Source organism: Elaeis guineensis, chromosome 2, assembly GCF_000442705.2.
Source record: "Elaeis guineensis isolate ETL-2024a chromosome 2, EG11, whole genome shotgun sequence".
Lineage (NCBI taxonomy): Eukaryota > Viridiplantae > Streptophyta > Magnoliopsida > Arecales > Arecaceae > Elaeis > Elaeis guineensis.
The window spans coordinates 113,712,737-113,740,568 of NC_025994.2; the positions used below are offsets into that span (position 1 = coordinate 113,712,737).

General features: G+C 47.5%; 1 long non-coding RNA gene across 1 annotated transcript; it reads right to left on the reverse strand.

The window, feature by feature from the left end:
- Nucleotides 1-23,134: 23,134 nt before the first annotated feature.
- Nucleotides 23,135-23,798, reverse strand: LOC109506139 (uncharacterized). Its single transcript, XR_002165190.2, has 2 exons — nt 23,556-23,798; nt 23,135-23,332 (listed from the first exon to the last, which is right to left on the reverse strand). It is a non-coding gene; the product is annotated as an uncharacterized lncRNA (long non-coding RNA).
- Between the last annotated feature and the right edge of the window lie 4,034 nt (nt 23,799-27,832).

The following is a 27,832-nucleotide window of genomic DNA, read 5'->3' on the forward strand; positions in this document are numbered from 1 at the left end:
AATTGAGACCTAAAATAAGAATCGAAATAGATGACTTCTGTTGCTGTTTAAATCGATTGAGACTGAAAGACGGATGTTTGAAGTTGAAAATTAGACGTCTGATCCTAGTGCAGGGATACTGATACTTGAGCAACCTGCAAAATAAATCCCAAATAAGAGATTGTGGCTCCGACGAGGACCCTCCGATACTCAAATCAGAAAAACAGAGAACAAAAGAGCAGCAACTGGCTCTTTGAGAGTGATTTGATTTGACTTACTTGGATCTTCAAGACTCTGATTATTTATATAGAAGGATATCGGACAGCTGATTGTATAGCTATGTGATCGTGCCATCCGTAGATTATCGGGCTATTGAAATTGTCATAGTGGGTGAGATAATTCAGTCTTTGATTGCTCCCACGAGATCAGAGGAGACTATTACGCTGGATAATTATCTGTTCAGGATGGACAGCTGTCGCACATAATGAACAGATAAGTCAGCTGAGGCAACTAATGCACAGATCGGACTTCGCGAATGCCTCGGCTCAATAGGAAGACTGACTCCTCAGCTCATACGACAATCAGCGATCGTGTTGACGATCCGAGAGTCTGAAATGCCTTGCAATGCGTGTCAATTCGAGGTGCTCACGGTATCCCCCGTAACACTACCCCTCTACTCCCGAGTCTAAGAATCAAGTGAAGAGAGTACTCCAAAAATGCCTCGGACCCGATGCTGAGTGTTTCTACCTTTATGCCTGTCTTCCATATTTAAGGCTCGTGATGTCAGCTTGATACAGCCGATGCGGACAGACATAATTGCTGGGACCACTCAGACGATGGTCCTCTCGAGGCTTTAATTATTTTGCAGCGGCTTTTTATTTTCTTTCTCCTTTAAATTTGCGCTTTTGAAGAACAAGTATCCATAGATTTTCTTGTGTTGATTTCTCGTCACTTCCCTAAGTAGGATGGATCCACAGCACGTAAAGAGGCTAAAGCAAATTCTGGCTCGAAGGAGATAGGTTGTGGTTTCGATTGCTAAAGCGGAATCATGGTCGATTGCTAAAGCGGAATCATGATCAAGGAAGAAGATCATGCCGTTCCTGTCGTCGAGCCTACATCCCCATCATCAAATACTGTGGTGCAGGATTTGCTAGAAAAAGTTTCGATCGATGGGGCACCATCGGAGACAATATTGGAGACGAGCGTCGTGGGACGCTTCAAAAAGGATCTGGCTAAGATATCGCGGATGGAGAAGGCGGTTGATAATCCGAAGAATGATTTGATGATGGCGACAGAAACTGAAAAGTCTCTGGAGACAGCGACTCCTGCTTGTCACCTTCTCGAATCCACTTCTCCTGCGAATCCTTCAGATCCGATACTTCGTGCTCCATCCGCAAGAGAAAAACTTCAATCCGTGGTGGAGTACCTGAAGAATCTCCTAGTGCCAGCCGAGAGGCTATTCCTCGATGACCAAAAGGAAGAGAAGCAATTTGCCGATGCTTTAAGATCCCTTGCATATGTGGGCCAATATTTGGTGAGTCTTGCGAGTTTCAATCTCGATGTTTCGGTAATGGAGAAGAAAGAAATCAACTTATTGAAGTACCGATCAAAGCAGCTAGAGAGGAACAATGCCAAGCTAGTCAAGAAACTCAGCTTTACTGAGGAGGCTCTCTAGGAGACCCAGAAGTCAATTTTCCATCAAGATGAAGAACAGGGGCAGGCTGAAAGGAAGATCGTAGCCTTTGAGCGGCTGAAATCCAAAGCAGCTGAAATCCAAGGATGATGAGAAGATCAAAGGTCTTGAAGAGCGGATTAAAATCTTCGAGAAACAAAAATCTGAAGCTGAGAGAGACTATCACCGGGCTCGTGATGATTTGGAGCATCTGAGGAGGGCACCTGAAGGGAGAAGAGGCTCTCCTCATCTTGAAACTCACCCTCGAAGGAGCCCAGTAGAGGTCTATCCAAGAGGGCTGGGACTTCCAAGGGGACGAGCCGTGGAGAGAGAGCTTCTCGAGGAGATGGGCATTTTACTTTCAAGGGAGTTCAGACCTCCTCGAAACCATTCTCAAGAATCCAGGAGGCTGGATCGAAGGTGGAGCATCTGAAAAAAAAAAAGCTAAAAGAGAGAAAGATAAATCACAAGCTTTTCTGGGATCAATTTATAGATTAGGAGATTTTACTTAAACGTACTGAAAGCAGGAGAAAGCAGTTGGAGAAAGAAGGGGCTAAGGTTATAGCCCAAGCTTGCAGGGCAGCGTTCTTCGCGGGCTTTGAGAAGTGCAAGTCCGTTGCTCAGATGCACCTTCCTCCTGACTTCATTCAACAGCTTCATACTGATTGTTTGGACGAAGATTTGTAGGTGGTATTATTTGATAACTTATCAAGGTTCACGATGACATCCTACTTTTCAGATGAGACGGACAAGACCGATGCAGTCATCCAGACTGAAGGCATCGTCTATGTCGAGGAATACAATCCTACAGACGATTGTCCTGGCAATCCTCCTGCAGAATGATTTATGCTCTCCTCTTCTTCTTCTTCTTCTTACCTTCTTCATTTTCTTCTCTTGTTCACAAGACACTGTCTGGAGCAATTGTCCTCTCTTTGTAAAGCATGTATCAGCTTTTTTTTTTGTAAAGACTTTAATAAAATAAATTGCTTTGCTTTCATCTTTAAATTTGAATTTATGAATTCTGTATGAATCTTGCTCAACTTGTAAAGAACAACATAGCCTACGCTTTGCTCGACTTGTAGAGATTAGCATAGTCAAATGCTTAGATCGGCACTGTTCATCTCAGTACAAGTGAAATTCTAGGTAGCATAGCTTTAGCATAATTGAGGCATCATAATAACCATCTCAACACTATCCTCCTATTCCTAAGTCTGGGATAACGCTTCAGGTGAAAGAAATACTGTTAAGATGATTACTCTGGCCATATGTTGTTTATCTTTTTGCTCTTCTTCTGAGGAGGCAGAATGTGCTGATGGCAATCTTGTGCCTACGGCATCTAGCACTTCTTATCTTCTCGAGCGACTCGAGCTCTGCTGGGGTGTTGTAAGTTAGCCCCACCTCAGAGTTATCGAGGTCTTCTCGAGAGTCTGACAAGTTAGCCCCCACAAGTAGTGTTGTATGGCTGCGGTGATCTTGTGCCTGTGACGTCTAGCACTTCTCATCTTCGTACGAGAGACATTATGTGCCGACAGCGAGCTTGTATCTGTGACATGCACTCTTGACGGCCTTCTGAGAGTCTGATAAGTTATCTCTCACAAGTGATGTTGTATGCCTGTGGTGATCTTGTATCTACGGTATCCAGTACTTCTCATCTTCGTGCAAAAAGCATTATGTGCCGGCGGCGAGCTTATGCCTGTGGCATGCACTCTCGATGATCTTCTAAGGGTTTGATAAGTTATCCCTCATGAGTGGCGTTATGCACCTACGATAATCTTGTGCCTGTGACATCTAACACTTCTCGTCTTCGTGCGAGAGGCATTATGTGTCGGTGATGAGCTTATACTTATGGCATGCACTCTCGATTGCCTTCTGAGAGTCTGATAAGTTATTCCTCTTGAGTGGCATTGTGTGTCTACGGCGATCTTATGCCTGCGGTATCTAGCACTTCTCATCTTCGTGCGAGAGGTATTATGTGCCGGCGGCAAGTTTGTGCCTGTGGCATACACTCTCGGTACCCTTCTGAAGGTCTGATAAGTTATCTCTCACGAGTGGCGTTGTGTACCTGTGGCATTTAGTACTTCTCGTCTTCATGCAAAAGGCATTATATGTCGGTGGCGAGCTTGTGCCTGTGGCATACACTCTCGATGACCTTCTGAGGGTCTGATAAGTTCCCTCGCGTTAGTTGACCGTCGTTATGGTTCAGGATCTCAAGTAGGAGGAGGAAGCAACTCTTGAACAACTCGGGTGCCCATCATAAACTTGTGGCCCTACAAATTTTATTTCCATAAAAAGCATTATTACATCATTGTTAATATATGCAGAGGTTTGTCGAATTTAAATTGGAGTTTTGTTGAGTTGATTTAGCTTCCTTAACTATAGCCTCCTGACGTTCCAGGGTGAGACTCCACCTCTTCTACTTTTTCGATCGACAAGTTGGGTCCGTCTTTAGGTGATGGGATATCACTTCAGCATTGATGTCAGGCATATTTGCAGTAGTCCAAATGAAAAGATCCATATTCTCCTATAAAATATAAATTAGTCGGTATTTGGTTACCTCACATAGACGTGAGCCGAATTTCACTATCCGGCTCAAATTCTCCTTAGCTAGTTGGGGACGTCCGTCAACCAGGCCTTCTCTAAAATCTATGCCCATCAGGGGCCCCAGATGACCCCCCCAGTAATTATGTGGATTTCTCCTTGGACGGATCGCTCTTTTTCCACCACCTACTCTCCGACCTGATGCTGCTACTGTCGAGCTGGTGCCTGCTACAGTGAGGCAGAGGAAGAGGTTGCTAAGGCATAGGGGGTGGCTGTGGAGCTCTCAGAGCTCGACATTGAGGGGTCGCTCTTCTGACAAAATGATTTAGCCGTCCCTGTCTAATGAGCCTCTCGATCTCGTCGCGAAGTTGATGGCAGTCTTCAGTATCGTGGCCACGGTCACGATGATAAAAGCAATATTTAGTTGGATCCCGATGATGTTCCAGCCTTATTCTCATCAACTGAGGTGCAGGTAACATAGGCTCCACTTATAAAAATACCTCATTTCGAGGAATAGTGAGGGGTGTGTAGCTATCATACTACCCAGACGGTGATAGTCATCAAACTCTTCTTGGGGGACTCCGAGATCGATGACCTCGACCCCCATTATTCTGCCTGGGGGGTGGAGATCAAGAGCACAGGCGGCTTTTCTCTATTCATCTCAGATGGTGCTCCTTGCTAGGTTCTGCCGCGGCTGAATCGACATGAGTATCATCGATAAAGGCCTCTTCCATGCAGGCATACTTCTCCACACGCGCAAGCATATCCAAATGATCTCAAGGATAAATTTTTATTAATAATTTTTTCAAGTCGTTCTTCAGCAGATCATTCATCATTGTGGCCATCGCGGTCGACTGGTCCAAGCTTTGGACCTCCAAAGTCACCAAGTTGAATCTATTCATGAATGAGCGAATCGACTCATCCTCTTTTTACTTGATGATGTAGAGATAGTCAGACTGCTTCTACTATCGTCAGCTACTGATAAAATGATCGACGAAAGATCAACACAGATCTTCAAAAGAATGGATAGATGTCGGTCTCAGACTTGAGTACTACTGTTGAGCAGTCGCATTAAGGATTGGAGAGAATACTCGACAGAAGATAGCATCTAATGCCCCTTGAAGGAGCATTGCTATCTTGAAAGTCTCCATATGATCAACGGGGTCAACGGTCCCATTGTAGACCTCCAACTAAGCTAACTTAAAGAGCAGGAGGAGTGGTTTCTTCACAATCCTCGAGATGAAAGGTGGCTGGCTGTTATATCCTTTGTAGGACAGTATCAAGGAGCTATTATTGTTGAGGACTTTTTCTATTTTTTAACGTAACTACTGGTCGAGCTTCTGAAATCGCCTTTCGAAGTCGACCTTACAGACGGTATCAGCCTCGGAGAGCAGAGGAGATCAACGTCTGGGAGTTAAGTCATGGTCTGATTGTGGGCTTGGAGATCACCGTTGGGCCAGCTGCTGGGCCCTAGGATGACTCTGATGAGTCAGCCTCCTCTCTGAACTTCGAAGAGGCATCGCAGCTCTAGTTGAGGTGGTGGTTGTGGAGCCACAATTGAAGCAAGGTTCTGCAGAGGCACCGCTGTAGAAGGCACAGACGGCACCACCATGGGAATCATGTGACGCACCATCATAGAGGGTGCAGGGATAGCCTAGGGAGGTTGTGGCACCGCTTGAAAGGATGCGAGACAGGTCTGGACCGCTTGAATTACGGTTGTCAGATGTTGAACTTGCTGAGAGAGCTGATCAAATTAGTTAGCCATGACTGGCACCAAAAAGATCGATTGATTCGATGGAGGGACTTCTGGTGCCAGTGGTTGAACTTGATTATCGGTTTGACTGATCGTGTGTCGGAAAGCGACGGCATTGAAAAATCGAAAAGATGTCTATCTTGGAGCTATGAATGCGAATGTAGGCCCTTCCTCTATCTGTTGCTACTTAAATTGATTGAGGTTGAAAGACGGACGCTTGAGGTTAGAAATCATACGTCAGATCCCAGTGCAGGAATGCTGGCACTGAAGCAACCTGCAAAACAAGTCCCAAACCGGAGGTTGTGGCTCCGACGAAGACCTTCCGATGCTCAAGTTAGAAAAATAGAGAACCAAGGAATAGCAACTGATTCTTTGAGAGAGATTTGATTTGACTTACTTAGATCCTCAAGGCTCTGATTGTTTATATAGAAGAATATCGAACAGCTGGTTGTATAGCTGTATGATCGTACAATCTCGAGATTGTCAGATAATTGAAATTGTCATAGTGGGCGAGATAATTCAGCCATTGATTGCTCTCACGAGATTAGAAGAGACTGTTATGCTGAATTATTATCTGTTCGGGATGGACAGCTGTCGTACACAATAAAGAGATAAGTCAACTGAGACAGCTCATGCACAGGTTGGATTTCGCAGATGCCTCAGCTCAGTAGAAAGATTGACTCCTCAGCTCATACGATAATCAGCGATCGTATTGACGACCCGAGAGTCTGAAATACCTTACGATGCAGTGCCGATCCGAGGTACTCACGATATCCCCCGTAACAACTCTCATTCCAACCATTTGGTTGGGAGAGTCCTATTCCGATTTTCATTCTAATGAGGAATGGGAATGGCCCAATTCCTCCGTAACTAAATCCGAACCATCTATAGGGGAGTCAAAATCTCATTCCACTGAAATGAGATAAAATTAAAAAAAAAAATTACCTATCGATGATAGACGTCTCCTGGAAGGCGCCAGTGTCGATCATGAGGTGAGGGACCTAGCCAGTGATGGCAACCATGGGGACAGAGTCGAGGAGGGTGTCAACGAGGTCGAAGACCAGGTTAATGGCATCGGGACAGGAGGTGGCAATGCAGACTCTAGGGTCCTTGGGGTCGACAAGTGCATTGCTGGCGCGAGCGGAGTCCATGAGGCGACGGTAAAGAGCGGTGACAGGGGCGACAATGCATGATGGATTGATAATGGTGCCGCCCTAGGTGATGGTGAGGGGGTCGGTGGGGAAGCCATTCATGTGCTCCCATGGATGGGGGTCGGTGAGGGCCTGGAGGTCTTAGGCTATGGCGTAGATGGGGCTGCTGCCAATGCTATGGATCCAAATGGCATCCATCTTGATGCGGTCTCGAGCAAACTCGACGGTTAGGATTCGTCCATCGATCCGATCGCTGGCCTCGATGATGCAGAGGTCAAAGAGGTCATCGAAGGAGGTGTAGAGGCGGTGGGCGGCGGTGAGACTTGCCATCCCCACCCTGACGATCACTATTCTCGACTTCTTAGCCACCATTATTATTCCTCTGCTCAAGAGCTCGAGGGGATAAGAGGAGATCTTAGAGGGAAGATGAGAGGGGCTAATTGATGAGGGGTGTTGGGTACAAAATATCCACAGCCGAAGTTCTCAGCAGAATCAACTCTGAAAGGACTCCGCCCGGACTCCCACGGGAGTCGGGCTCCGCCTACGACTCCGACCTCAAGCGGGACTCCGCCCGGACTCATACAGGAGCAGGGCTCCGTCGCCAACCTCGACTGCCGGTAAGCTCCGTCCGGACTCCTATGGGAGCCGGACTTCGCGCCTGACTTTAATTACAGGGGACTCCGCCCGGACTCCTACGGGAGCCGGGCTCCGCCCGCGACTTCAACTCCGAGAGGACTCCGCCCGGACTCCCACAGGAGTCGGGCTCCACCTACGACTCCGACCTCAAGCGGGACTCCGCCCGGACTCCTACGGGAGCCGGGCTCCGTCGCCAACCTCGACTGCCGGTAAGCTCCATCCGGACTCCTATGGGAGCCGGACTTCGCGCCTGACTTTAATTGCAGGGGACTCCGCCCGAACTCCTACGGGAGCCGGGCTCCGCCCGCGACTTCAACTCCGAGAGGACTCCGCCCGGACTCCCACGGGAGCCGGGCTCCACCTACGACTCCGACCTCAAGCGGGACTCCGCCCGGACTCCTACGGGAGCCGGGCTCTGTCGCCAACCTCGACTGTCGGTAAGCTCCGTCCGGACTCCTATGGGAGCCGGACTTCGCGCCTGACTTTAATTGCAGGGGACTCCGCCCGGACTCCTACGGGAGTCGGGCTCCGCCCGCGACTTCAACTCCGAGAGGACTCTGCCCGGACTCCCACGGGAGCCGGGCTCCGCCTACGACTCCGACCTCAAGCGGGACTCCGCCAGGACTCCTACGGAAGCCGGGCTCCGTCGCCAACCTCGACTGCCGGTAAGCTCCGTCCGGACTCCTATGGGAGCCGGACTTCGCGCCTGACTTTAATTGCAGGAGACTCCTCCCGGACTCCTACGGGAGCCGGACTCTGCCCGCGACTTCAACTCCGAGAGGACTCCGCCCGGACTCCCACGAGAGCCGGGCTCCGCCTACGACTCCGACCTCAAGCGGGACTCCGCCCGGACTCCTACGGGAACTGGGCTCCGTCGCCAACCTCGACTGCCGGTAAGCTCCGTCCGAACTCCTATGGGAGCCGGACTTCGCGCCTGACTTTAATTGCAGGGGACTCCGCCCGGACTCCTACGGGAGACGGGCTCCGCCCGCGACTTCAACTCCGAGAGGACTCCGCCCGGACTCCCACGGGAGCCGGGCTCCGCCTACGACTCCGACCTCAAGCGGGACTCCGCCCGGACTCCTACGGGAGCCGGGCTCCGTCGCCAACCTCGACTGCCGGTAAGCTCCGTCCGGACTCCTATAGGAGTCGGACTTCGCGCCTGACATTAATTGCAGGGGACTCCGCCCGAACTCCTACGGGAGCCGGGCTCCGCCCGCGACTTCAACTTCGAGAGGACTCCGCCCGAACTCCCACGGGAGCCGGGCTCCGCCCACGACTCCAACCGCAAGGAGGACTCCGTCCGGACTCCTACGGGAGCCGGACTCCGTCATCAGCTCCGACTGCTGTCGAACTTCAGCCGACGGAACTGCACTCCCAGGCAGGCCACAATAACGGCCACGATCTTGCTTCACTTCCTGCGGCGAATTCCGTGCAGCTCCATCACTCCCTGACAGGCCGTAGTAACGGTCACAGCACTGCTCCACTTCCTGCGGCGGATTTCGCGTAGCTCCATCACTCCCTGACAGGCCGCAGTAACGGTGACAGCACTGCTCTACTTCCTACGATGGATCCCGCGCAGCTTCACTACTCCCTGGCAGGCCACAATAACGGCCACGATCTTGCTCCACTTCCTGCGATGGATACCGCGCGATTCTCCCATCCGCTGGCAAATCGCGACAACAGACGCCGCTCCACTCCCCGCGGTAGACTCCACGTGGCACACCCCGGTGATGGCCACGGGTCAACTCCACTACTCTTCGCAACAAACTCCGCCTGACCCTGGGCAGCTCACTGCCAGACGGTTACAGGCGTCGCTATCAATCTGTTGCCCTCTCCGTCTATAAAAGGGAAACCCCAGATACGTTATTCGATAAGCTCTTACTTTTTATCTCAAAACTCTGCTAAATTCTCTGTTCAAGCACTCCATTCTTGTTGAGGCAGAAAACTGACTTGAGCGTCGGAGGGTCTTGCCGGAGCAACCCCACCTCTGGTTTAGACTTCCTTTGCAGGTCCCGACGGCGACCGCGACTCCCTCGACTCTAGCTTCTCCGACGCAAGCAGATTTTTGCACCAACAGGATTGGCGCTAGAGGAAGGGGCTGTGTCTTCGCAGTACTCTTGTTCTTAAAGGAGCGCTCAACGGAGCCACCTCCGATCGTCTCCTCCGGCACCCACTTCCTGTCTCCCCCTTGGGATCCTTACTCGATGTCTCCCCGCAAGGCGTCCACGCGACGGTCTACGGCCTCCGCGGCCAGGTCTCAGGCTCCGGCCTCCCCTCCTGTTTCTCAACCTCCTCCTCCTCCTCCGACGGTGGCGGTCGGTGCGGAGCAATTTGACCTGCTGGCGCAGCAGGTCAGGGGCCTCACTGAAGCTGTGCAAGCTATGCAGCAACAGCAGCCGCAGGCATCGGTACGCCCGGAAAGGGCATCCCCGGAACACCAGAATCCGACGGTGGGGTGGGCCACCTGGGCCAGCCGCCCCGTCCTTCCTGAGAAAATGAACCCGAGGGTGGAGAGCCCTCAATCGGACCACGACTCCACCCCTGGAAGATCCCTGCCCCCATTCTGCCAGAGGACCCTCGAGACTCGAAGTTGAGAGAATTTTCTGGATCGGAGGCTCCAGGAGATGAACCGACGGATCGAAGAACTCCGCCATGCACCCCCCACTTATAGTGAGAATATTTGTACTGACCCTCCCTTCTCTCAAATGATCATGCAGGAACCGATCCCGTCAAACTTCAAGCTTCCCCAGTTCGAAAGCTACGACGGGACTTCGGACTCGGTTGATCATCTGGAAGCCTTCCGGACGATGATGCTGCTTCACGGTGCTCCTGATGCCATCCTATGCCGGGCCTTCCCGTCCATCTTGAAGGAAGCGGCGAGGAACTGGTACTCGGCTTTGAAACCGGGTACCATCTTTTCCTTCGATCAAATGAGCCACCAATTTGTGGCCTATTTTGTTAGCAGCCGGCGCCCCCAGAAGGGTTCGGAGTCTCTCATCAACATCAAGCAGAGAGAAGGGGAGTCCATTCGGGCCTACATCAACCGTTTCAACGTCGCAGTGCTGGAGGTCCGAAACTTGGACCAATCAGTCGTAATGGCCGCCCTGAAGGGTGGCCTTCAGAAGAATGACCTTTTGTTCTCCCTGGAGAAGAAGTACCCCAGAGATTTTGCTGATTTGCTAGCTCGGGCTGAAGGATACGTCCGAGCGGAAGAAGCCTTCAAAATGAAGGATGAAGAGACAGCGAGGGAGCGGCAAGCGGGAGACTCGAGTAGGCCCGCAATTGAAAAAAGGCCAAGGGAAGCCCGGCCGCGTTCTCGATCTCCTCCTGGGCACAAGCGCGCCCATACTCCACCCCGGGTGCGCAGGCAGAGAAGTCCGGATCGTGGGGTTCGGCGGGGTCCCCCACCAGGGAGATTCCGCAACTACGCCCCCCTCAACGCCTCGAAGGTCCAGGTACTGATGGAGGTCAGAGAGCAGCTCCCTAGGCCGGAGAGGATGCGCACACATCCCGGGAAGCGCAACCCCAACAAGTTCTGCCCCTACCACCGCGACCACGGCCACGACACAGAAGAATGCATCCAGCTCTGGGACGAGATCGAGGAGCTCATTCGGCGAGGTCGACTCGACAGGTTCATCCGATGTAGGCCTGAGGGTAGAGGAGATCGACCAAGGGCCCTTCCGCAGCCTGAACCGTCAAGAAGGGAGGAGCAACCCGGGGATCAGCCTCCCATCGGGACCATCGACTCCATCACCGGAGGGCCTCAAGGAGGAGCAGGCCTCCCGCAACCATGGAACTCGAAAAATCTGTAAATGTATCACTTACGATTTCACCTTGAATCTAAATTTCTTTCTACTTAACGTACTCTTCCCCTCTGGCATGGATTTGTCACGACTGGATATGACCCCTCCAAACACCTGAAACAAAGTTATGTTAGGAACCGAGGGAGAACCCCATCCTAACATACCTAAAATGAAAGTCCGACTATCTCGAAATCGAATGGGGGGAGAGGTCTTACAGTGCCCTAATGTGCCCCCACAGCCATGTCAGGAACAGGAGGAGAACCTCGTCCTGACATGAGCAAAGTCAAAGGCCCGGTTCTTTTAGACCGGATGGGGGGAGAGGCCTTACAGCGCCCTAATGTGCCCCCACAGCCATGTCAGGAACAGGAGGAGAACCTCGTCCTGACATGAGCAAAGTCAAAGGCCCGGTTCTTTTAGACCGGATGGGGGGAGAGGCCTTACAGCGCCCTAATGTGCCCCCACAGCTATGTCAGGAACAGGAGGAGGACCTCGTCCTGACATGAGCAAAGTCAAAGGCTCGGTTCTTTTAGACCGGATGGGGAGAGAGGCCTTACAGCGCCCTAATGTGCCCCCACAGCCATGTCAGGAACAGGAGGAGAACCTCATCCTGACATGAGCAAAGTCAAAGATCCGATTCTTTTAGACCGGATAGGGGGAGAGGCCTTACAACGCCCTAACGCGCCCCCACAGCCAAGTCGGGAACGGGAGGAGAACCTCGCCTTGGCTTGAGCAAAGTGGAAGGCCCGGACTCCTACGGGAGCCGGGCTGCATCCACGACGCCAAGGAAGACTCTACCCGAACTCCTACGGGAGCCGGGCTCCATCCACGACGTCAAGGAAGACTCCACCCAGACTCCTACGGGAGCCGGACTCCGTCCACGATACCCAGGAAGACTCCACCCGGACTCCTATGGGAGCCGGGCTCAGTCCACGACGCCAAGGAAGACTCCACCCAGACTCCTACGGGAGCCGGACTCCGTCCACGATGCCAAGGAAGACTCCACCCGGACTATTACGGGAGCCGGACTCTGTCCACGACGCCAAGGAAGACTCCACCCGGACTCCCACGGGAGCCGGACTCCGTCCACGACTTCTGCAGCAAGAGAGATTTCGCCCGGACTCCACCCCGCGACTTCTGCAGCAAGGAAGACTCCGCCCGTCCTGGCAATGACCCTTACATGCCCTCGCGGGAATGGGAGAAAAACCTCGCCCTGACGGGAACGAAATCCGGCCGCCCAACAAGATCGGATGAAGGGAAAAAGCCCCCTAGCGACACCTCCGTGCTCCTATGCAACCCCGCAAAAAGTGAGGGAAGGGTCCTCACTCGAAAAAGAGGAGAAAAATTAAAAAGGAAGGGTGACGAACCACGGTGGAAACAGATGAAGGACGAACCGCCCCAAAGACCTAAAGGACTTCGTCCCAACGGAGACGGGGAGTTCCTACCAAACACCCCCGACTTCTAAAAAGACTCCCGACACAGGTCAGGAAGACAGCGACATCCCCGAAGTAATGCAGAGTTCGGACCGTCAAGCTCGGGCTTGCGGCCACGTACGACGAAGAAGGCGAGCTAACGCATCGACGACTAGGTGCCTCCCAACGACGTCTACATCGGACAAGTCGAACGACAAGAAAAGTTCGACGGATGATAATTTAACACAACGCACGAACGAGCGCATCCTGGAGCGCCCGACGAAGTCGCTGGCTCTCGACCTCCGCCTCTCGATGCCTCTTCCTCAAGACCTTGGATTCTGCCTCCGCGTCCGCGACGGCCCGCTGCTCGTATGCCAGTTGAATCTTCAGTTGTTGCAGCTCGACTGTCTTTTCCCCGATGGCGACTGAAATCCCTTCAACGGTTCCTCTTAGGGACTGGAGCTCATCAGAATCCCGGACGGAAGTAAGCTGAGCCCTGCTGGCCAGCTGCCTCTGGAGACGGGCGACTTCGTCGGTCGCCGCCCTGAGTCTCCCTTTATATTCCTCCACCTGCCTGCGCCAGCTGGCCAGATGCACGTCGTGGCTCACCTCGGCGTCCTGAAGCTGCTGCTGGAGGTCGGAGACCTTCTTCGACCACCCCTGGTCGCCGTCGACCCGGGCCAAGAGCCGGGACGAACCTCCTTCCAGCTGGCCGATCTTCCCCTTCGCGGCTGACAGTTTCACCTTGAGGGCGCTAATCCTGGCGGCCTGAGCCCAAATTCGGTCGCTGGCGCTCTTCTTGCATTCATCAAGCTCCTTCGCGAAAGCCGCCTTCCTCCGGCTATACTCCATGATCCCCTTCACGTGGAGATTTCGAAAGTGGGTGGCCTCCGCGGTGGCTTCAGAATGACCTTTTCTCAATCTGCGAAGCTCGCCTTCCATCTTCTTCGACTTCTTTGTCAAGTGAAAAACTTCCTTCTTCAGCCGCTGGATCGTCGACTTCAGCGGGATCCCCAGGGGCAGGGGAAGTGCTTCTGCAGGACACTGCCATCGGAAGGCAAAAGCGTCAAAGCACGATTCATCGCAGGAAGAAAAACAGAGAAAAGAAGGGGAGGGAGGAGAAGCCATCCGCGACAAAAAATTTCAACTTTATTGATTGGATGATTTTTTGAAGACAAAAAAGAAAAAAAAAAGTTACGATGAAATAAAAATACAAGGCCGGAGATCTCAGACCTCGGGGGCGGGGGTTGGAGAATTCGGCGTCCCCGGCGAGGGGACTGCAATTGCGGTGGCGGCTGGCGAGGGGCCGGTCTCGTCTTCGGACTCCTCGCCTAGGAAGCTGAGATCGAGCTCCGAAAATTTTCTGGCCACCTTCTCTTGGCAGAGCTCAAACCCCTTGATGAACGCCTCCTGACCGAATTGGACATTCAAGTCCCTCATCTCCGCGGAAGCCTTGAATTCCTCTACCGCAAGGACTCTGGCCTCTGAGACCAAGACCGAAATCTGCTCAGCCAAGTTGGCGACCTCGGCCTCCGCCCTTCTCGCCGACTCCTCCAAGGTCTGCCTCTCCTCCTCCCGGGCTTGTTTCTCTCTTTCCAGGGCCTCTTGGAGGGCGGCTACTTCGACCGTCTTCGCTTGAAGGCGAGCAACCTCGGCCCGGCAGCGCTCCTCCACCTGGAGGATGTCCCTCCTCGCACGGTTCACCGCCTCGATATTGGCGAGGAGCTGGTGCCCAATCTGCAAGGGCAGTTAGGGAATCAGAACAAAGGCCGAGTAGCCAGGTAAATAAAGATTTGCTTACCTCAAGGAAGGACCCCAAAGAGTCCCAAGCTCGCTGCTCAGGATCGACGCGGCCGATCCTCTCGACGACGTCGGGCAGAATGCAGCCGTCGATCAACCGTCTGATCAAATCTCTGTCATTGAAGGGATTCTCCGGCCCCTCTTCAGAGCAGAGGGACTCGTCGGTGGCAGTTCGGCGGCTACTCACCCTGCAGGCCACCGATTTCTTCCTCTTCCCCCTCTCGGCCACGGGCGCCTCCGTGGAGCGGACCCCCGAAACAAGGGCCCCAGTCGGCAGACTCCTCGAGGAGGCTCGGGGAGCCGTTGCCTCGGCATCCGAGGGAATGTTAATGCTGGGGCCACCTGGGCAGGTGCGGCCAAGCTCGGCTCCTCCGCCCTGGCCCTCTTCGCTGATCCGGAGGTTGCGAAGCCCTTTCTCTTGTGGGCCCTGAGGCCCCTGGCAAACATCCGCGCTGCTTCGGCGTCCATCCCTTAAAAAAAAAAAAAGAAAAAAAAGAGAGAGAAAAAGAAAGAAGAAAAAGAAGCAAACCAATCAATCAAGAGTCAAAAAAAAAGGGGGGGGGAGAAAGAAAGAGAGAAAGAGAGGAGAAAAAGAAAGAGAAGGAAGAAGAGATAAAAAGGGAAAGAAAAAGGAGAAAGACATGAAAAGAGAAGATAAAGGAAAAGATGAATACTCGCAGGATCCTAGGGGCTCAGGCTGATGTTGAAAAGAAATTGCTCCCTCAGAAGATTGGGAAGGGAAGGAGCGGAATAGGCAAGAAGCTTCCGGGCAGCCTGGAGGTCATCCTCCCCCAGACTAGGAGCTCGGCGAACAGAATCCCTCAGAGAGCCCCAAGGGGGCAGGCCCAGCCTCAGGGTCGGACAGTGGACGAAGAGGTATTTCTCCTTCCAATTGTGGATCGAAGAAGGGGCACCTTTCAGCAACCCCTTCTTACCGAACTGGGGGGAGAAGTACCACCAGTCCTTCACCGAAGGATGGCGCTTGAAAGTATAGAAGTGCCTAAACAGGGAGAGAGACGGTTGGACCTCGACTACGTGGCAAAGGGAGAGAAATCCTATCAAAAACCTAAAAGAATTCGGGGCCACAGAAGCCAAGGAGATGTCTAAGAAGCGGAAGAGGGCAACAACAAAGGAAGGAAGCGGAAGCCGGAGTCCGGCACGGAACGCTTCCTGATACAGACAAAAATGACCGGATGGGGGAGTGCTGGCCCGGTCAGAAGGGTCAGGCAGCTCCAGGTCGTACTCCGGAGGAACTCCATACTGAACCCTTATCAGAAGGAGTTCCTCTGGAGTCAGGGAACATGGAATGGCGCCCGGTGCAAAAATCGGACGGAGCCCAGCCCCAGACGCAGGTTCGTCTACAGAGCAAGGGACCTGGGGGTTTGAGGCGGAAGAACTCCCGGAACTGCAGGGAGCAGAAGAGCCGGACGACATTTCGGGTAGGTTTGAAGGAGAGCTCTAAAGATCCCTAAGAAGACGGACCGGATGAGGGGCGAGAGGTCACAGGAAACTAACTCGGAGGAATACAAAAAATAATGACAGAGAAGAAGTCCCTAAGCGGTGGGAAGAAGGTTGAAGGTGTCGGAACTAACCTAGATCGCTCTGAGGGACCAGAGGGACGAAGACAGGGATGATTTGGAGGGCGCCTACGGCTCGAGAAGATGCCAACTGAAACAGAGCTCTCGAAGGGAAGACAGACACAGATAAAAACTCTGGAACGGAGTAGGGCCCCTAAAGGTGGAAGGACGGATTTAAATAGACCCTGGGATCCGGCGCCATAATGATCGTGAATCCTCCCAGGCCAGCCCACGTCAGACACGTGTCTCACTCCCCCCGGTGGACGGCTAAAAGCGGCTGACGAATCGGCAGGGCCATTATGGCACCGTACCTGGGCCAGTGTACTGGCGGGAATTTCGAAGGGTCCCTTCGTATCGCCCCGATTCGAAAAGACTCCAGCACGCGCACATTTAACGTAAAAATATATGGGGGCGGCCGTGCGCAGGATTCGAGGGGACAACTTCGGCTATATCTCTGTACTTCCTTCATTCGAAATTCAAACTCGAAAGTAGGGGGACTGGTGTTGGGTACAAAATATCCACAGCCGAAATTCTCAGCAGAATCAACTCCGAAAGGACTCCGCCCGGACTCCCACGGGAGCCGGGCTCCGCCTACGACTCCGACCTCAAGCGGGACTCCGCCCGGACTCCTACGGGAGCCGGACTCCGTCGCCAACCTCGACTGCCGGTAAGCTCCGTCCGGACTCCTATGGGAGCCAGACTTCGTGCCTGACTTTAATTGCAGGGGACTTCGCCCGGATTCCTACGGGAGCCGGGCTCCGCCCGCGACTTCAACTCCGAGAGGACTCCGGCCGGACTCCCACGGGAGCCGGGCTCCGCCTACGACTCCGACCTCAAGCGGGACTCCGCCCGGACTCCTACGGGAGCCGGGCTCCGTCGCCAACCTCGACTGCCGGTAAGCTCCGTCCGGACTCCTATGGGAGCCGGACTTCGCGCCTGACTTTAATTGCAGGGGACTCCGCCCGGACTCCTACGGGAGCCGGGCTCCGCTCGCGACTTCAACTCCGAGAGGACTCCGCCCGGACTCCCACGGGAGCCGGGCTCCGCCTACGACTCCGACCTCAAGCGGGACTCCGCCCGGACTCCTATGGGAGCCGGGCTCCGTCGCCAACCTCGACTGCCGGTAAGCTCCGTCCGGACTCCTATGGGAGCCGGACTTCGCGCCTGACTTTAATTGCAGGGGACTCCGCCCGGACTCCTACGGGAGCCGGACTCCGCCCGTGACTTCAACTCCGAGAGGACTCCGCCCGAACTCCCATGGGAGCCGGGCTCCGTCCACGACTCCAACCGCAATGAGGACTCCGCCCAGACTCCTACGGGAGCCGGACTCCGTCATCAGCTCCGACTGCTGCCGAACTTCAGCCGACGGATCTGCACTCCCAGGCAGGCCACAATAACGGCCACGATCCTGCTCCACTTCCTGCGGCGGATTCCACGCAGCTCCATCACTCCCTGACAGGCCGCAGTAACGGTCACAGCACTGCTCCACTTCCTGCGGCGGATTCCGCACAGCTCCATCACTCCCTGACAGGCCGCAATAACGGTCACAGCACTGCTCCACTTCCTACGACGGATCCCGCACAGCTCCACTACTCCCTGGCAGACCACAATAACGGCCATGATTCTGCTCCACTTCCTGCGATGGATACCACGCGATTCTCCCATCCGCTGGCAAGTCGCGACAACAGACGCCGCTCCACTCCCCGCGGTAGACTCCACGTGGCATGCCCCGGTGATGGCCACGGGTCCACTCCACTACTCTTCGCAACAAACTCTGCCTGACCCTGGGCAGCCCACTGCCAGACGGTTACAGGCGTCGTTATCAATCTGTTGCCCTCTCCGTCTATGAAAGGAAAACCCCAGATACGTTATTCGATAAGTTCTCACTTTTTATCTCAAAACTCTGCTAAATTCTCCATTCGAGCGCTCCATTCTTGTTGAGGCAGAGAACTGACTTGAGCGTCGGAGGGTCTTGCCGGAGCAACCCCACCTCCGGTTTAGACTTCCTTTGCAGGTCCCGACGGCGACCGCGACTCCCTCGACTCCAGCTTCTCCGGCGCAAGCGGATTTTTACACCAACAAGGGAGATATGGGAGATAGAGAGGGGGACCAAAGTAATGGTATAGAGAAAGAAATAGACAAGACAGAGACTGGAAGGAGAAAGGGGGGAGAGAGAGAGGGAGTGTCAAATAATTTTGGAGAGTCGAATAAGGACGAGTCCCTTCATTTCCTTCATTTTGGACTACTAAGTACTAACCTTGATATATTATAAAAATAATCGATAGAGTCTCAATTATTTTTTTTAAAATTATTTATTATTTATTTTTTATTTTATAAAATATTTCCTCTCTTATTTAAAAATTTTTAATTTTATATAAAATTTATTTTAATTTATATTTTTAAAATAAAATTTTATTTCGATTCTTATTTTTAAATGAACCAAACAACAACAATGAAAATCATCAATTTCGATTCTGAGCATGAACCAAATATTTTGAAAGATTTGATCATTTCGATTCTTATTTCGATCGTTTTCGATTTCGATTTATATTTTAATTTCAATCGCAAACCAAACATCCCTTTATATTTCATCAATTTTATATATTTTATTAATTTTTATGAATAACATCCATACTATTTCTGTATTTCATCAATTTTTAGTTGTTGATTGATTTGTTGCATTGATGACATAGTTGTGTCACCGTTGCAAGGAAAATTTACTCCTCTCGAAAAAAATATTCGTTGCAACGAAAATTTACTCCACCACCTCCACTCAAAAAAAAAAAAAAAAACTATTCCATTCTTGACACCACCAACTTAATCCGAGCACTTTATAACTCGATGCCTGAGACGAAGGGACGAACTTCTTTTGGAACTTCGCCACAAAGGGGATCATCCGGACATCATCTCCGACCACGAGGGGCCAGGCTTATTAGCTGCGATATTTTGCTGCTGCGCACATGTTGCTTTCGTGATGGATCATCCTCGGGGAGATCAAAGGTGTTCGCGGTGGCCATCTCCACCGTGACATTTTGGAGCGATGCTCGAAGGGGCTGAGGAAAGGAGGAGGCGGGGTAAAGGGAAAGGATTTGGTGAGGCAATGTCTTGCTTCTTCCCAGCTGTGAGAGACATTTCGGGAAATGAGAAAGCTAGGGTTCGAGTGGGGTTAGACTCCTCAGATAGTTACTCCTCTGCTGTGTGGTGGACGTTGGCGACGCTGAGCGCACCATCGTGGCCAAGGCAGGCAGGGAGGTCGAGGAAGAACTCATGGTCGTGAGGGTTAACTTTCGGGAGCTAGGCGTGGGATCCATGCAAGAAGTTGAACCGTGCCCCATTCATCCCCGCCCTCCGCCGCCGCCGCCGCAACCAGCAGCCGTTCACCGAGCAAGACAACGTAGAAGAAGAGTGGGTCCACCGCTGCATGCCGCCACTTTGCGGGTCCAGCACCCCTTCGAACACCCACGCCGGCCACAGCTCGGTCGCCTCTCGTCGGTACCTATTGCGAAGGCCTACGCGGTGTTCCGCCACCTCTGCGCCCATGTCGTCCAGGCTCGTGGGATCGTCGAGGAGGATGGCGGCATCACGGAGGAGGGAGAGACTGATGGAAACGCGGCGACGCTCACCATCGGAGAGAGCGATGGAGAGATGGGTGGAGGCGACATGGGAGAGGCGGAGGTCAGCGAGGAGGGAGGCAATGGCATCGGGGATGGCGGAGGGCTTCGGGAGGAGGAGGCAAGCGGCAAAGGTCTCGGAGACGATGAGGAGGGAAGGCATTGTACAGGAGAAAGACAAGAGGCCTTCTCTTTTGCTCTTTTGCTCTTTTGCCGTCGTAGCAGTAGCGCGTAACCATCGGAGAAGAGGGAGCCGCCGATTTTCTAGGGGGCGAGGGTGCGTGGGGAAGGAACCCTGGGTCAAGCAATGAGGGCCGGATCAAGGTTATAATTTCTTGAGTAATTCTTTGCACATGGAATCCGGTGTGAAAAAATTACATCGTCTCCTAGCCAGTACTTTTCAAAAGTATTTTTATTTTTTTATTTAAAATTTTAAATGATAAAAATATTTTTTTTAAAAAAAATTATAATATCGTGTGATCATATTATCATATTTCGTGGATAAATTATGACTTTCTACTCATAATTTGGTCAAAAGATGTAATAAGAAAGGAAGAAATATTTTTATTATTTAAAAATTTTATAAATTTTCAATAATGACGAAAATATTCTTTCGTCTTCGTAATTTTTGAAAGAAAAATTATGACATCTTGTATGCAGAAGTCATAATTTGACAACGAAATGTCATAATATAATCACAAGATATCATAATTTTTTCAGACCAGAAGAGATATTTTTATTATTCAAAATTTTAAATAAAAAAATAAAATTACATGTATTAAATGTACGTTGGAAAGCGATGATTATGTATTTCGATGTGATTAAATAGCACGATCCATATAAATTTTATTATACCACACGCGATGCACAAAGATTTTTTTTTAATTTCTTTCATATAAGAGCAGCAAATCCGAGCATTGCTAGTACGGAGAAAGACTCCATAATAGGTCTATAAGCCACACAGATAACAGACAAGAGAAATGCTTTGCCCATCACGTGCGGTGATTAGCTAATGCATGAGACTAGACAGTGATACAGAAAAAAAAAAAAAAAATTTTATCCGACCCAGAGCCAATTACCGCATCCGTGCACCGCACGTGGTGCACAAAAAATTTCTTAACAGATAATGCCCCCCAGCCAGCCCAGAGCATCCTCCTACAAACTAACTATAAGGCACTCAATCATAAAGTTCTTTATGCTGCTGCAAGGCAAATTGTCAAGAACAAAATATCTTATCAAGGGACGGGAAAATCCCTCATGCAATTACGCCACTTAAATGATATATCTCTTTTATAGGGTTTCAAGAATCTAAAACATGAGAAATTTTTTGTGCATCATGGATAGTGCAAAAAATCTAATGTTGAGTGCATCACTTTATGTGATTGATCAATATAGTCATCGTTTTCCAACGCACATTTAATGCCTGCAGTTCTATTTTTTCGTTTAAAAATTTTACATGACGAAAATATCTCTATTTTTTAAAAAAAATTATGACATCTTATGACATATTATGACTTCCTGCATGCAAAATATTATAATATTATTCAGAATGTCAGGATGTCATAATATAAAAGGAGATATTTTTATCCAACTACTTTTCAACGTGCATTTAATGTCTGCAGTTTCATTTTTTCATTTGAAAATTTTGAATGACAAAAATACTTCTACTTTTTGAAAAAAATTATGGCATCCTGCGATATATCATGACACCCTGCATCAAAATTATAACTTCATATATGATGTCATAATATGGATACAGATATTAAAAATATATTGAAAAATGATGACTATGTAGATCAATCACATAAAATTATGCACTTTACGTCGGATTTTTTGCACCATCTATGGTGCACAAAGGATTTCTCCCTGAACCATATGTACAAGAAAGGCACAAGAAAGGCAGTGGGTTGACGGACAAGTTAGCCAACAGGGGATAAATTGAAGGCCACGGCATCAGCGAGAACCTCTAACTTCATTCTAGCGTAGCATCACTCACTCGTGAGATGCATTAAATTTTAAGGCCAGCGCATCGGCGAGAACCTCTAACTTCATTCTAGTATCACCTATAGGGCTTGCTGATAAGATTAGCCACTGAGATATTAACTTATAACCTTTTTTTTTTTCCCCTCTTCAAGGCTGGGTAAATCTTGGGTATCGGTGGAACATCACGCTCTTCAATGAGCTATACATATTTCTCGTTTTCATACACTTCTATTGCTTTATGTTTGCCCATTCGAAGAAAGTGAGGAGAGAGAGCAATGGGCTCTACTGAAGGGTGTTTCCGAAGTTACATAAATAATTGAAAATTCTTTAAACAACCATCTATGCTTGCATCAATGTACCACCGCTAAGATAGAGGGGCAAAACGTTATTCAGACAGCTCTCCAAATTTTTCAGAACTGAAATAATCATTTATGGCTAGCATAAATTTATGGATGAGATCCCAAGACATAGAATCGTAAGCACCCAGAGCCATTCCGAACCTCCAAATTGCATGCATACATCCAAACAAATTTTTGTTAGCACATATATTTATCAAAACACAGGCCTAAAGTTTACTGGCGAGAATTTCTCAAATATTCTCCAAGTGCACGCGCATCCACTCTCATCTACCAAGAATCATAACAAGTTACCCAGAAAAAAAAAAAAAAGAAGAAAGAAAGCAAATTATTGATTGCATCCACTCTCATCTACCAAGAATCATAACAAGTTACCCAGAAAAAAAAAAAGAAAAGAAAAAGAAAGCAAATTATTGATTGCATCTTATACCAATGTCTGCAATCATATATCATGTATAAAAGAAAGACAAAACAGAGAAAATATGATTAAGCAACATGGGACCGGAGAACTGCGAGCATTTCTCAATATTCTCCACCAGTTTCTAAAACAGGTGTTTGATATAGAAGTCAAGGGACGGTAAAGCTCAGAAAAATTAGGATGAGAGACAATAAGATATTAGTTGAAACTAAAATAAGAAAATACGTAAAGGATATAAAAAGGGATAAAACAGACATTCCAAGTTTTAATTGCTCTCCAAGCAACCGTTGCACCTAACTCCATCACTAGCTTTGTTGCCAAATAAATAAAAACAAATATTAGATAAATAGATAGAAAGATAAAAGTAGGTAGATAAACAAATAAATCGACCAGGTACTCGGTGATGAAAAACTATCAAGGTCGAAGGATAGTACCGACGTTTAAGTAAAGAGAAGAAAGGAAGAACAAATGCATTATAAGACCAAACAAAAAAACCCCTTTCCTTTAGTTACACGGTTAAGTCTACATTAATAGAGCATCTTCGCGACTTTTTTGTTGACAATAATATCAAAAAATTATACAAATTGGAGTGCCGACATATCCTCGAACTAATCCTTCCTACCATCCGATGAATCCCAGAAAGCTGTAAAGAAGAACAGCAAAAATTCTTGTCAGAAAGCCCAAAAATACAACATGAACCAAAAAAAAAAAAATCTCCATCTAAAATTCCAAATCCAAAAAAAAAAAGAAGAAAGGAACTGTGATAGAGGAAAAAAAAAATACATAAACCGTCCGCCAGAGGAGGGATCCGGCGGCTAGAAACGACAATAGAAGATAAAAAGAAGGGATGGAGCCGATCACCCTACCTGAGGGATCGGACGGTGATCCGCTGCGAGAGGGCGTGGAAGAGGAAATTAGCGCTGTGGAGGAACACCACGATTCCAGTGCACCCGAGGATGAAGAACTCGAACATTTTCGCTTTATCCCTCTCTCTCTCTCTCGCCTTTATTCCGCCGGACGAGAACGGAGATGGGAACCAAGCGCTGATTTCCACAGATGAGGGAGGGGAATAGGGATGGAGGGGTTTGGTTTGAGGGTGGCTTTTTCTCGAGAGGAGACGAGGGCTTTAATTTGGTTCTTTATTTAGGGTTCCGGTTGGACCTTTCGCACGAAAGGAGATTGATCTCTTTGAAATTCCAGCAGATCGGCGATCCAACGGTTGATGTCGTAAAAAAAAAAATCAATCATTCTTCTGCGCGAAAGATATAACCCGAGCCCATTTATTATTGACATCTAATTGATGGGTGCATAATTATCCCGAAAGAGATAGGAATGTGATGGACAAGCAGCGACGGACTCTGACTCGGCATCCAACTTCCGCACGCCTTTCCCAACGTCTCTTGCCGCTTCGGCGTTGATTCTATCCATATCCCGTACGCAGCATGGGCCAAAACTAAGGGACGTTATAACGAAACCAGAAGACATCATTATATTAATTTGAAAAAAATTATAGAACGGTCTTCTCTACTTTAATTCAACCTTATTCATATCTTCTATATTTTAAAAAATATTAAATTAATTATTTTAATTATCAATATATTTAAATATAATTTAATCATTCATCTTTATTAATAAAATTTTTTAAAATAATAAAAATATCTATCTCTTCCCTCTTCTCCGATTGATCTCCTTCTCCTCCATGATGGTGTCTCTCTTTCTCCCTCTTCTTTCCTCCTCCTCTCCTTTCTTCTCATCCATTTCTCCTCCTCTCCTTTTTCTACCCATTCTCCTCCTCTCCTTTCTTCTCCTCCCCTTTTTCCATCCATTCTCCTCATCTTTCTTCCCATCTACTTCTCCTCCTCATCCTTCTCCTTCAAACCGTCCATAAACCATCCTCCATACGATGGCCTCCTCTATCTTCATCTCTTCTTGTCTTTTCGGCCCATCTTCTTCCTCCCTATCCTCTTCTCCTTTCCTTCCTCCTCCTCCACCATATTTCTTACCGGTGGCCCCTCTCCCCCCTCCCCTTCCACCTCTTTCTCTTTCTTTTCATCTTCTTTCTCTTCTAAACCAACCTATAAGCTCTATCCCTTTAGATGACCCCCTCTACATCTACCTCTTTTCACTGGCAAAAAAATCCTTCCCCTTCTCTTTCCTCTTCACTCATTTCTTCTCCCCATAGTAGCTCCCTCTACCTTCTTTGCTTCCTCCTATTCATTTCACCTCCTCATCCTCCAAACCATCCATAAGCTATTTCCTTCGTGGCGGCCTCTTTCACCTTCGCTCCTTTTCATTGATAATCTATTTTTTTCCTCTCTTTCTCCCTCATCTTCTCTTTCTTGTCCTTTTTCTCCTCCTCTAATCTATTCCTTACCCATCATTATTTTTCTATCCTCCTATTCCTCTTCATTCACTTTTCTTTCTCATCTTCTTTCTCCTTCAAACCTATCTATGAACAAGAGATATTTTCATCTATTAAAAGAAAAATTTAATACCATCTATTGATAAAATGAATGATCGAACTATATTGAAATATATCGCTAATTAAAAAGATCGATTTGATATTTTTTTAAATATAAAAATATAAATAAAATTGAATTAAAATTTAAAATATATTACTATAATTTTATGCTGCACTTTTGTTATTTAAGCAGCTTGCATATTTTGGCTTTTTTTTTCCATGTAATCAAAAAAAAAAAAAAAAGCTATGGCACAGTGGAGATGATGACTATTATTTGAAATTCGGGTGCCCGTGGATAAATGTTTAAAGTTTGAACATATAACCTATAAATTGATATTTTACCTCTTGAGTAAGGATACAATCGAGCCGCTATTTTCACATGTCCACAATAATGATGGTTATCATAACCACTATCTTATTGTATCTAATTTGGGTATATAGCAGCCCTTGATTTCCACTTGGCAAGTCTACTACTTTGGATTATGTAATTTATGTAAATCTATGTTCCAATAAATAATCCAATCCCTTTGTTTATTTTCATAACATCATGATCAATTTCTGGGCAGAGCTGGTTATGCATTGCATTAGTCCAACCTTGAAATTGCAACTTTTGTCTTCTCTTTTTTTTTTTTATTTTATCCTCATTCATTCTCTTAATGAATGGTGCTGGATTGCCATCATTTGCTTCAAAAAAATAAAATAATGATATCCATTTGATAGTGCTTTTGTTTTTATTTTATATTTTAAAGAATCAAAATAATAAAAACTGAGAAAAAAAATATATCCAATGTTATTATTTTTATTTTTACTAAAATATATTTTATTTTTACTATTTTAATATTTTTTAAAATAAGAGACTGATAGTTTTATAATCTCTACATGAATTATTGCCACAGTCACTATCATCTTCTCCGCTACATTGTGGCCATTGTTGTTACCACTATATCTATTAGAATCATCTTTGCCATTGCACCACCATCATTATTATTGTCTACATCATATTGTCGTTGCAGTCACTATCATTATCGCTACTTTCTCGATGTCTTTGTAATCATTTCTGTCATTATTTTCATCTTCACCTCTATTGTTGTCTTTGCCATCAAAAGATCATCATTAATCTGTCATCTCCATTGCTTATACCACCATTACCATATATATATATTCAAAACTAACTGACTATACTAAATATATTTAATTTTTAAAAATAAAATATATATTTGTATTTCTAAAGATATAAAAATATAACTGTTTACAAATGACACCTTGATTATTTTGCTCACCAGGAGGCCTTGGAGTTTTAAGATCTTATATTTTATTAGGCCATGTTTCGTCTAATTCAATTGAATGAACATTTTAGATAGTAGGGTTTATAATTCAACAAGTCTTAAATTTGCCAATATAGAGTCAAAAGACCTCCAACATGAGTCATTACAATCAAATTATCGAATAGGATACATGAGTTTATGTTTTAGTTACTTGACTTGGATGAAAAGTTTGGCCGGTAAAAAGAAGTGGTGATTAAACTTAAACAATCCAACGTGGGAAGTTGGACAATACAACCAATGAAATCCTTTTTCAATTTTAGATTCTTCAAACATTTGAATTTTGTTATATTAATAATGAAAAATTGACCTCCATGGATGGTTGAAATTCGACAATGGAGGCAAAAAAAAGAAAAAAAAAGACCCAAGATATATAAAGTTAAAGCAGGGCCATTGGTCATGGTCATATTATTAAATATAGATGTTTGAGTGAAGCAACGTAAATTAATATATGCCGCAAACGGATGATAATTTATCAACACCAATATTATAGATATAGATGATATCATATATATATATATATATATATATATATATATATATATATATATATATATATATATATATATATATATATATATATATATATATATATATATTATGTGAAGGAATATCGGAGTGTTGTCAACTCAGCTTCTCAAATAAATTTTATTGTACCATCTGAAAAGAATACCTTTTCATATATAAATTATTTATTAACATATAATATTATTATATTTTTATAATTAAAACCTATTTATATAAATAGTTGAGAATATGAAGTGACCATAAAAATTTGAACGAATATTATTTTATTATATATATATGTATATTTTAATCTGATCAGATTTAGAAGAAAAATTATTTTCATATATCCAGCCATGCGCAATGCGCGGGTCTTCGACTAGTTTTTTTATTATCGATTGAAATGGGATCATGAATAGTGTGCTATATGTTGACTGGGGTAGTTCTTTTCTAGATTCCTGTAACTCAAACCAATCTTAAAAGCTATATTCAAAAATCAGAACAAACTAGCCGATTGAACTGTCATCTGATTAAACCTTCATCCAGATAAACTTATAAATCTTTGAATTAAATAGGAAAAACAGCCTTTCTCATTAAAAATATGATGAAACCATGATAACTATAAAGTAGTGATTGATTCAAACAGCTCTACGTTCAATTTTTTGTCTTGGCTCTTAGGAGATATTTGGTTGGAAAGAATAGAGGTCTGAAATCGAAATCGAAATAAATGACTCTCATTCTAACTATTTAGTTGGGAGAAGTCTCATTCTGATTTTGATTCTGAAGTGAAATAGGAATGAATCGATCTATATAGAACTCAATTCCTATTTTCCTCTGTGGATTCAATTTTCTATTC